The sequence below is a fragment of the Anticarsia gemmatalis genome, chromosome 22 (genome assembly GCF_050436995.1).
Source record: "Anticarsia gemmatalis isolate Benzon Research Colony breed Stoneville strain chromosome 22, ilAntGemm2 primary, whole genome shotgun sequence".
NCBI classification, from domain to species: Eukaryota; Metazoa; Arthropoda; class Insecta; order Lepidoptera; family Erebidae; genus Anticarsia; species Anticarsia gemmatalis.
The window spans coordinates 3197995-3207326 of record NC_134766.1 but is presented as its reverse complement, the minus strand read 5'-3'; the positions used below and the strand labels follow the sequence as shown (position 1 = coordinate 3207326).

Here is a 9332-nt window from a genome sequence, read left to right as displayed (position 1 = left end):
GAAGGTTAAAAAAAAGTAAGCCGCACGGCAGCGCTCAGGCCAGGGCTATAAGAGAGCTTCAAATGTACCTAGATGATGAGATGCTGCCGCGTAACAATTCTAATGGTAAATGGAATAGCCCATCACAGTGATGGCGTGATCATAAAGTTATGTACCCACACTTATCACAACTATATCGCACAAAATGCAACATTGTTGCAACTTCAGTCCCGTGTGAGCGACTTTTTTCTAAGACGGGGCTAATAATAAACGAAAAAAGATGTCGTCTGAAGTCCAAAAAAGTCGAGCAACTCGCGTTTTTAAACGCAAACTTAAACCCAAAAAGATTTGAAAAGTAAAATTATCGTCGAGTGTAGTTTGTAAATAGAAAAAACAGTACAAAAATAATTTAAAAAAAAACAAAATATAAACAAAAAAAGAAAAAAATGTATAAAATCATTGTAAATATGACGATTTTTAAATGCGCCAGAAAGTTTTATATCCATATACCACAGTAAAGTAACGTAATGAATAACAAAACTTTTTGTTAGTCCCAAGCCTAGATAAAGCATGAGGGAAAATCATCATATTTACAACTCAAACAATTGACTTTTACAAAAGTGACAACCGACTTCAATCAAAATAAGAAACAAACAGAAATACGTTTGTTTGCGTTATTCGTTTGAAACTATCTTGACTCGCACATGTACTTCAGAAATCGATTTCTAAAATCGGTTTTTGAAATCGTTTTTAAAATCTGAAATAGGGATATTCACTTAACATCGATATATCGAATTTATTCGATGTTTTCTTTACGATATATCGGATTGATTCGATGTTTTGTCAAATATTTATTGTATTCGATATATCGATATATTTATAGAAACATCGAATATTTGTTTTTTTTATTTTCTTTTTGTATAATCTACTAAAAAACTAAATAATTTTAACACATCTGTGATGGACCAGCTTAATTACCTAATCCATTCCATCCTGCTGACAGATCGATTGATTATTCACTCTAAATTTATATAATCTGTGGATTCTATAGGTTCATTCTATTTATTTTCACTCTCATTCACTCATTGGACTCATTCTTTGTTTTTACGTCGACTTTTGCTGTTTGGCGGTCGGTAACGCATTAAATCATTGTTTTGATTTTATATCTAAGACAAGTTTATGTAAGACTTTTACTTGCTACTATAATTAATTACTCTAAAATAATTGAGTTGATGCATCATCTGATTGCTAGTTCGAAGTTGAAAAGGTATGTAATGTTATATTCCTATTATGTTTATAAACCTAACCTAACCTCTACTTGTTTGTGACAGTGTTTTATATTTAAGATATATTATAACATAATGATATTTTATATTATAATACATTTCATAATAACAATAAATATCGCATCGAATCATTTCTTAAGTGTATTTTTCATTTCAATTTTTAAGCTTATAAACAAATTAACTCAAATACTGGTATGATACTACCTACGACACAAAATAAAATTGTAGAAAAAAATAAACATTAATTGATTTATTCTTTTATTTTAGTTAATAACAAGATGGCGCCTCCAAAGAAAAGTCATGTATGGAAGTTTTTTACGAAAATTGAGGGAAATGAGAATCTTGTAAAGTGCAAAATTTGTCAAAAACAAATTAAATCTTGTGGCAATACATCAAACCTGTTTAGCCACGTAAAAAATATCCATAAGGCTGCGTTTTTAGATATGAATAAAGAAAATTCGCAAGTGTTGAACAATGTCAACTTACTAAATATCCACAATGAAACAGTTACAAAAACAAATGAAGCAGATTCTGAACCTGTTTTTCCCAGCCCTGAACCACTGCCATCAACAAGTACAGCTGCGTCAAAAGGTATCCATGTCGATAATCCTGTACCTCCGCCATTAAAACGGCAAAAGTCGATTCATGAAAGCTTCGAAAATATATCTGCTTATTCGGAAAGTGGCAATAAAACTTTGAAAGTCAACAATGCCCTCATCTACATGATTTGCAAAGATAATCAACCTTTCACGATTGTAGAAAATGACGGTTTTCGTAATCTTATGAAAGTAACTGCACCACATTACAAGCTTCCAAGTAAGACAACGTTGACTCGCTGGGTTGATGACAAATATGATGCATTATCAGCTGTGTTTAAAAATAAACTAAAAAGTGTAGAAAATATAACACTTACAACCGATATGTGGACAGAAACAATGAGTATGAGAAGCTTTCTTGGAATTACCGGTCACTTTGGTATATGTACCGAATTTTTTTCTATTACTCTTGGAGTATATCAGTCATTTGACCGTAACACTTCGGATCATATTGCTGAGATGCTTCTGAACTCTTGTTCTGAATGGAACATTGACGTTAATAAAGTTTCGGCTGTAGTAACGGATAACGCAGCATCTATGATTAAGGCGGTCGACCTGGCTTTTGGTAAGAAACACATACCGTGTTTTGCGCACACTCTAAATTTAGTTGCGCAAAATGCGATTCAACACTGTCCAGAATTGCAAAATCTAATAACTAAGGTCAAGACTATTGTAACATGGTTCAAGCAAAGTAATACAGCAAGCAATGAATTAAGAAAAGCCACAGAAAAAGAAACAAAGTTAATTCAAGAAGTTTCAACAAGATGGAACAGCACCTACTATATGATTGAGAGATTTTTAGAGTTACGTATTGTAATCAATGAAATAATATTTCGCCATAAGACAGCGCCACCTATGCTTAATGCATCAGAACTGTCAGTTCTTTCTTCTGTGTTATTAGTTTTAAGACCGCTGGAAGCTGCTACTAAAGAAGTTTCTGGGGACAGTTACTGCACAAGCAGCAAGGTGATTCCGTTAGTTCATTGCTTGGTTTTAAAAATCCAACCTCTCCAATTGGAAGATTCGCTTGCCAATGAATTGAAATCGTTTGTGCTTAATGAAATTGAAAAAAGAATGGGCGCTATCGAGAGGGTAACTCCACTCGCCATAGCAACTGTATTGGATCCCAGGTATAAAAAAATTCACTTCCAAGACGCACTTGCTTGCTCCACAGCAGTCGCAAAAATTAAAGACTTTATGAAAAATACTACACAAAATATTGAAATGTCCGAATCAGATTCTGATCAATCTGAAAAACTAGAAGAGAGCTTTTCTTTATGGGATAATCATCACAAACTAGTAAGCAAGAGTTGGAAATCATCACAATCAGATGATGCAATTTCTGATGAATTATCAATGTACTTGCGTAGTCCAGTAGTAGGAAGGCTCAATGAGAATCCTTTAGAGATTTGGCAAGATCTAAAAATTCAATTTCCTAAGCTTTATAAGATTGCCTTCAAATATTTGACTATTGTTGGGACTTCTGTTCCATCCGAACGATTATTTTCTAAGGCTGCTCAAATAGTTAATCAACAAAGAAATAGAATGAAAGGTAAAAGATTAAGTAAACTTTTATTTTTGCAAAGTTTGTCTAAAGAGCATTGGTTTTAATTAAATAGGTAAAGTGAAAGTAAGTTTTTGCAGGTACATACCTAGATTAAGGCTAGTACTAAATAAGTCTTTTGTTTTCTTTTACTGTTTTGAAGTTATGTGATATGTAATAAATATTTCTATTAATTTGTCGTTTATATTTCACTTGCAAATGTAGGTATAACTCATTTCAGTCATCTCACCATTATCTTAGTATTACAATTCTATTTAAGTAACTATGTAATGATAGTGATTCTCATAGAAAATCACTATCATTACACTATTAGTTTAGCTATGTTACTCTGGTATCTGATTCTACATTCACACCTGCAAAATCAAAGACCACAAATTTTGCGCATTTCACTGGAAAAAGGTAATATTAAACTTTTGTGAAAAGTATTCGATAGTAGAAAAATATCGATGTTTTCTAGCGATATATCGATAAACATCGATGCTGGAATCCGATGTTTTACATCGAATATAAATATCGATATATTTTTTAAGTGGACACCCCTAATCTGAAATCGGTTGTGTATCGGATTGCGTATAAATCCGAAAAAGCCAATGCCTACTGTACGTTTCTTTCTAATGTGAAGGTAAAAGTGTTGTTTTAAATAAAACAAATCGGTTGTACGAGCTAAAAGATTATTTAATGATCGGACCTATATATATGGCCGCCGGAGAATCTTAACACCGCGATTCAGAAATGTGCGTCACATGCACAAGGCCCTCTAGTTGGTGCTGCGGTACACCGTCACATCATTGAACAATTGCCTTGTTGACATTTCTGTCGCAGTGTAGTCTATCTTTGTTTTATAAATTAGTGATGGTTAACTCGAGTCATCTCTTGGGCGTAACTCGAATCCACTCGAGTTGAATTCTCTCCAACTCGAGTTCGAAAACTGAAAGGAATCGACATGGAGCGAAGTTTGCCGATAATTTGAGTGAGACTATATTCATTTCGTTCACTGATATTCATTCATTCATAACAATAACAAACAAACAAATGTCATTACATTACATTTGAAGTTATCTTTAAAGTGGTATGTAAAGGTTTTTAAACGATTATTAAATATTTGTATTTTAAATTCATATATTATTTATACCTCCAACATGGGCCAAGGCAAGAAATTGACACACCGTGAATTTAGGTATGCCTTGGCTGAGGAACTGCTCAAAAAATACGGGACCTCATCCGCTCCTCGCTCGAGCTACGGTACGAGTATAACGGCTATGAGGTTAGATAAAACCCTGAACTATTTCCCGGAGCAGAGAGAAAAAGAGGGTGAGCGGTCCTCAGCCAAGCAGAATAAGCAACATAGAGCACAGTGTGTGCGTTGCCTGGCTACAAACAAACTCACGATGACGAGCGTTGTTTGTAGCCAGTGCAACGTATTTCTTTGTGTTGGCCAATGTTGGAGGGACTATCATACGTTAGAATCTTTCTAAGTTTATTCTATCGATTATAATTATATAAGTAAGTAGGTATATTAAAATTAGGATATTTTTTATTTAATATATCTAATATCCATATAAAATATTATATCGTATTTGTACATTTTTAACAGCCCCTTGGTTATTTAAGTATAATAAAAATAATAAATTTTATCCTCCTGAGTACTGAAGTTCTAAATTTAGGACAACCAAAAAAATAAAATATTTTACCGAAGTGCACCAATTTAGCATCAAGTTTTTTTCGTGAAACGAAACGTTGTAGTTTTTAGTTCAAAGAAAAAAAGTTTCTCCCCACTCAGTCCTTTCTGTCAAACCGAACATGGCGTCGCAACAACGAGGGACGCGTGCGCCAAGACAACGGGGTAAGTTAATCCATTTGAATCGTATATTTTTTTGCTAAATGCTAGTTTTTCGGAGTTTGTACATGCTTACTAATTTTTGTACAGTAATTAATCACAATTATTTCACCGATTTACTCAAATAACCCTACTCCATGACTAGAATTCGATCAATGTCCTTAATTTAGTACATGTGGTTTCTATACAGTACTGTTGTCATTTTGGGTGTACTTATTTTAGAACGTTCGTTTTTAAAGGTGGTTCTTTCTTTTCTTTCAGTTTTACATCAAGATCAAATTCTCGACGAGTTAGACCGAAGTGAGGGTGATTTTAGTGCTTCTGATGATGATGACCTGTACCAGCCACCTGAAGTTCGACCAAATTCTGATTCTGATAGGTGTAATAGCTCTATAATAGGTGTAATAGATCTAGAGTTATCGACACCACCTCCTTCATCGCCAGCGCTTTCATCATCTTCATTGATTCGAGGATCCAGAGTAAGACAATCTTCACGCAGAGGTGGAAGACGTTTCATGCGAGCACGGGGAAGAGGTAGGATTGTACAAGTTAACAATGAAACCAGTAATACTTGGACAGGAGTGTTTAGCCCAACTAAACACAACTTACATTCACCTAATTATGTTCAAAGAGTTTTTAATGATTTCGAAATGTTTAAATATTTTGAAGACTATATAGACGATACAATTTTAGAGAAAATGGTAACAGCAACCAACCAAACAGAAATGCTGAAGAATCAAAAGAGTCTTAGACTCACATTGAGAGAATTGAAGACATTCTTTGGTATATCTATGGTCATGGCCACTATTGGCTATCCTAAAATCAAAATGTACTGGGAAAAAGCTTGGCGACTTCCAATAGTGGCAGATAATATGACCCGTGACAGATTTTTCTTGTTAAGAACCCGGTTAAAGGTAGTTTTCGATAATGATATCCCAGACAGTCAGCGCGCAATCGACAAAATCTGGAAAGTAACACCTCTATTTGACCGTATCTGCGAAGGATGTCATGTTCAACAAAAGTCCGAGCATCTCTCAATAGACGAAATGATTATACCATTCTCAAGTCAATGTGGTATTAGGCAGTACTGCCCTAATAAGCCCAATCCCGTCGGATTAAAAGTATTTGTTTTGGCCAACCCTAACGGATGTATTTGTGACATGAAGGTATACGAGGGAGCAACGACGTTTTCAGATTATGATGGTTTCAGTTTGGGAGAGTCAGCTGTTTTGTACCTGACAACGTCATTAGTTCCGGGACACTATTTGTACTTTGATCGCTACTTCACATCTATGAAGTTGATGCAAGAATTAACCCATCGTGGTTTTAATGCTTCTGGGACTATCATGAAGAATCGTGTACCTCGCGACTGCGTCATGACACCTGACAATGAGTTCTCAAAACAGAGCCGTGGAACTACTGAGGTTCGTGCTTCGCAAGATGGAAAAATAGCTGTAACGAAATGGTTAGACAACAAGCCCGTTTTACTAATGTCAACTTGTTTCACTGACGAAAATGTTGATACATGTAAGCGTTGGAATAAAATAACTAAAAGATATATCCAAGTTCCACGCCCAGAAGTCATCAAAATGTACAACGCGAATATGGGTGGCGTCGATTTGGCAGACAGAATGATAGCAGTTTGCCCGATACGGGCGCGAACTCGTAAGTGGACTATCAGGTTTATTTTTCATATGATTGACATTGCTGTGTCGAATTCTTGGATTATTTATCGTGAGCAACGTAAGCTTCAGAATGACCCCTTGCACAAAATACCTCAGCTGCGTGAGTACAAGTTAAAATTGGGCTTTAAATTGATAGAGGAAAACTCGGCATCCTTAGCTGAAGAGGAATCATGTGATGAACATTTAGATCTACCAAGCCAGCAAAAAAATAGGCGAACTGCAATAAATCCCTTGCCAACTGTCCAAAAAAGAACATCGAATGCACGACATATGCCACAATTTACAAAGAAGCAGCAGAGATGACGCAAGGAAGGCTGCAATAAGAAAACAACAGCTAAGTGCCGTTTTTGTCGTGTCTACTTATGTTTATGTAGTTCTAGGAATTGTTTTGCTCAATTCCATGGGTGTACCGCTAATTCTGATTCAGATTAATTATTAATTTAAGATCTCCATTATGTAAAATTGTGAGACTGATTAAAGTTAAGTAAAACAATATAATTAGGTAGTTCATGAAGAAAGTTATTATTTAGTTTTTGATTATTTTTTGTTTTTCATTCAAAGATTTTGGTAAAGATTAGCGTTTTTGTTATTAGCAACCAAAACAATAGTGGTTTACATTTAAAATATATTTCAATTACGGAGCAGAGAGTGATTATTTCAAATAAATATATGTTTAAGTATGAGGTGTTTCATTTCATATTAGAAACGACTATCCTAAATTAAGCACATCAAAAATTCATGATCATAGTTGTAATGCAGTTCTCCAAAGGAACAACCAGTACCCAGATATCTGAAACAATATAATCTTGATCTGTATCGTTTTGTTAAAAAAGTTGCAAACTTTTCATTTATTAATTATAAGTCGCGGGCACCAGCTAGTTTAAAATAATGAGTGTCAATTATTTTATTTAAATTTTTTCAAATTTTTGAGTGTCTTCAATTATTTGACCGCTCCTGTATTTATAAGTCTACAATTTTGTTAAAAATACTGATTTCTGTTCCAGGTGTAACATTACAAAAAAAGTGGAAGAATATACGGGATGCTTATAATAAGGAATTCAAGAAAGGCAAATCAATTCCTTCTGGTTCTGGTGCATGTAAAGGTTCAAAATACATGTATTTTGACCGGCTTTCTTTTCTTCAGAAGACAGTAGAAAACAAAGAAACGACATCAAACATACATGAAGCCAAAAATGAAGGAATTCAAAACATTGACCAAAACCAAGATAATTTTGTTAATGCACGTGAAATACAACCAGTACCCAATAAAAGGAAGAAGACTAAAATTACTTCAGAAGAGCGATTGGCTGACATATTAGAAAATAGCATTGAATCAAGGGATAAAATACAAAGACAATTACAAGAAAGTATGTCAAAGCAAGATGATGATGATAAGCTTTTTTGTATGTCATTGTATAAAGAGTTAAAAAAAGTTCCAGAAAATAAGCGTTTGGCTACTAAAATTGAATTACTCCAGGTAATACAGAAAGGGCAGAAATTACCAGCGCCTATTCATATCACGAGCCAGCAGAACACGTGTTATAATAGCATATAAGTCATACATTGTAGTATTACATAAGACATATTAATACATAAATCCTTGTAACCTAGTATATAACTATAAAGTCCTCATATTTTAACATCATCTAAATCAAAACATATAATCATTATGTTATCTTGTATTTAATAATCATCATCTTAATGTATCCTGTTTACTATAATTACTAATCACTTTGTTATTGTCTTTTCTCAGGACTCGCTTATCATATTTACTTTAGCCCTAAAACCATTAGCTAATAAGTTTAAGTTTCACATATTGTATTAGTATATAAGCTCGTCCTCGATGTACGAACAGTCAGTTCATAGTTAGTTATAAACATAGTCAGTTCTAAATCAATTCCAAATCTTAGTCGTAAATCAGTGTTAATTCATAACTCATGTATTATTTCTAAGTGTAATAAATAAAGTTTTATTTTTTAAAGTGAGTTTGCCATTCGCCTCATAACAAATTTGGCGCAGTCGGTAGGATACTGCAATTGTGAAGACGAAACGCACGTAGGGACAGCATCGCCCAGTCATCGTGTGGTAGCCGACGGCTTTTAACAGTTTTCGCCGAACATGCAGCTCCTGAACATATTGATGTTACTGTGGTAAGTGGCCAAACTCATATGCTCTATTTCCTTGCCTGAAATCCTTAAATCTAACTCCTAGTTCCTAAATCTTATCCAAGTTGTTTTAACCTTTTTATTATTCGTATATTTACCAAATTTTTTTTTTTACAAAATGTCGATCAAAAGCGAAACTTCAACTTCTCTAGATATAACGACTCTCCTCAAACTAATTCCCAAATTCGAAACAAATGTACCTGACAAGATCTACGGATTC

At 34.2% G+C, this 9332-nt stretch overlaps 1 long non-coding RNA gene across 1 annotated transcript; it reads left to right on the top strand.

Annotated features, from left to right (window-relative positions):
- Window positions 1–1085: 1085 nt before the first annotated feature.
- Window positions 1086–3277, top strand: LOC142982904 (uncharacterized). The gene is made up of 2 exons (XR_012960032.1): window positions 1086–1246; window positions 1533–3277. It is a non-coding gene; the product is annotated as an uncharacterized LOC142982904 (long non-coding RNA).
- Window positions 3278–9332: the final 6055 nt, after the last annotated feature.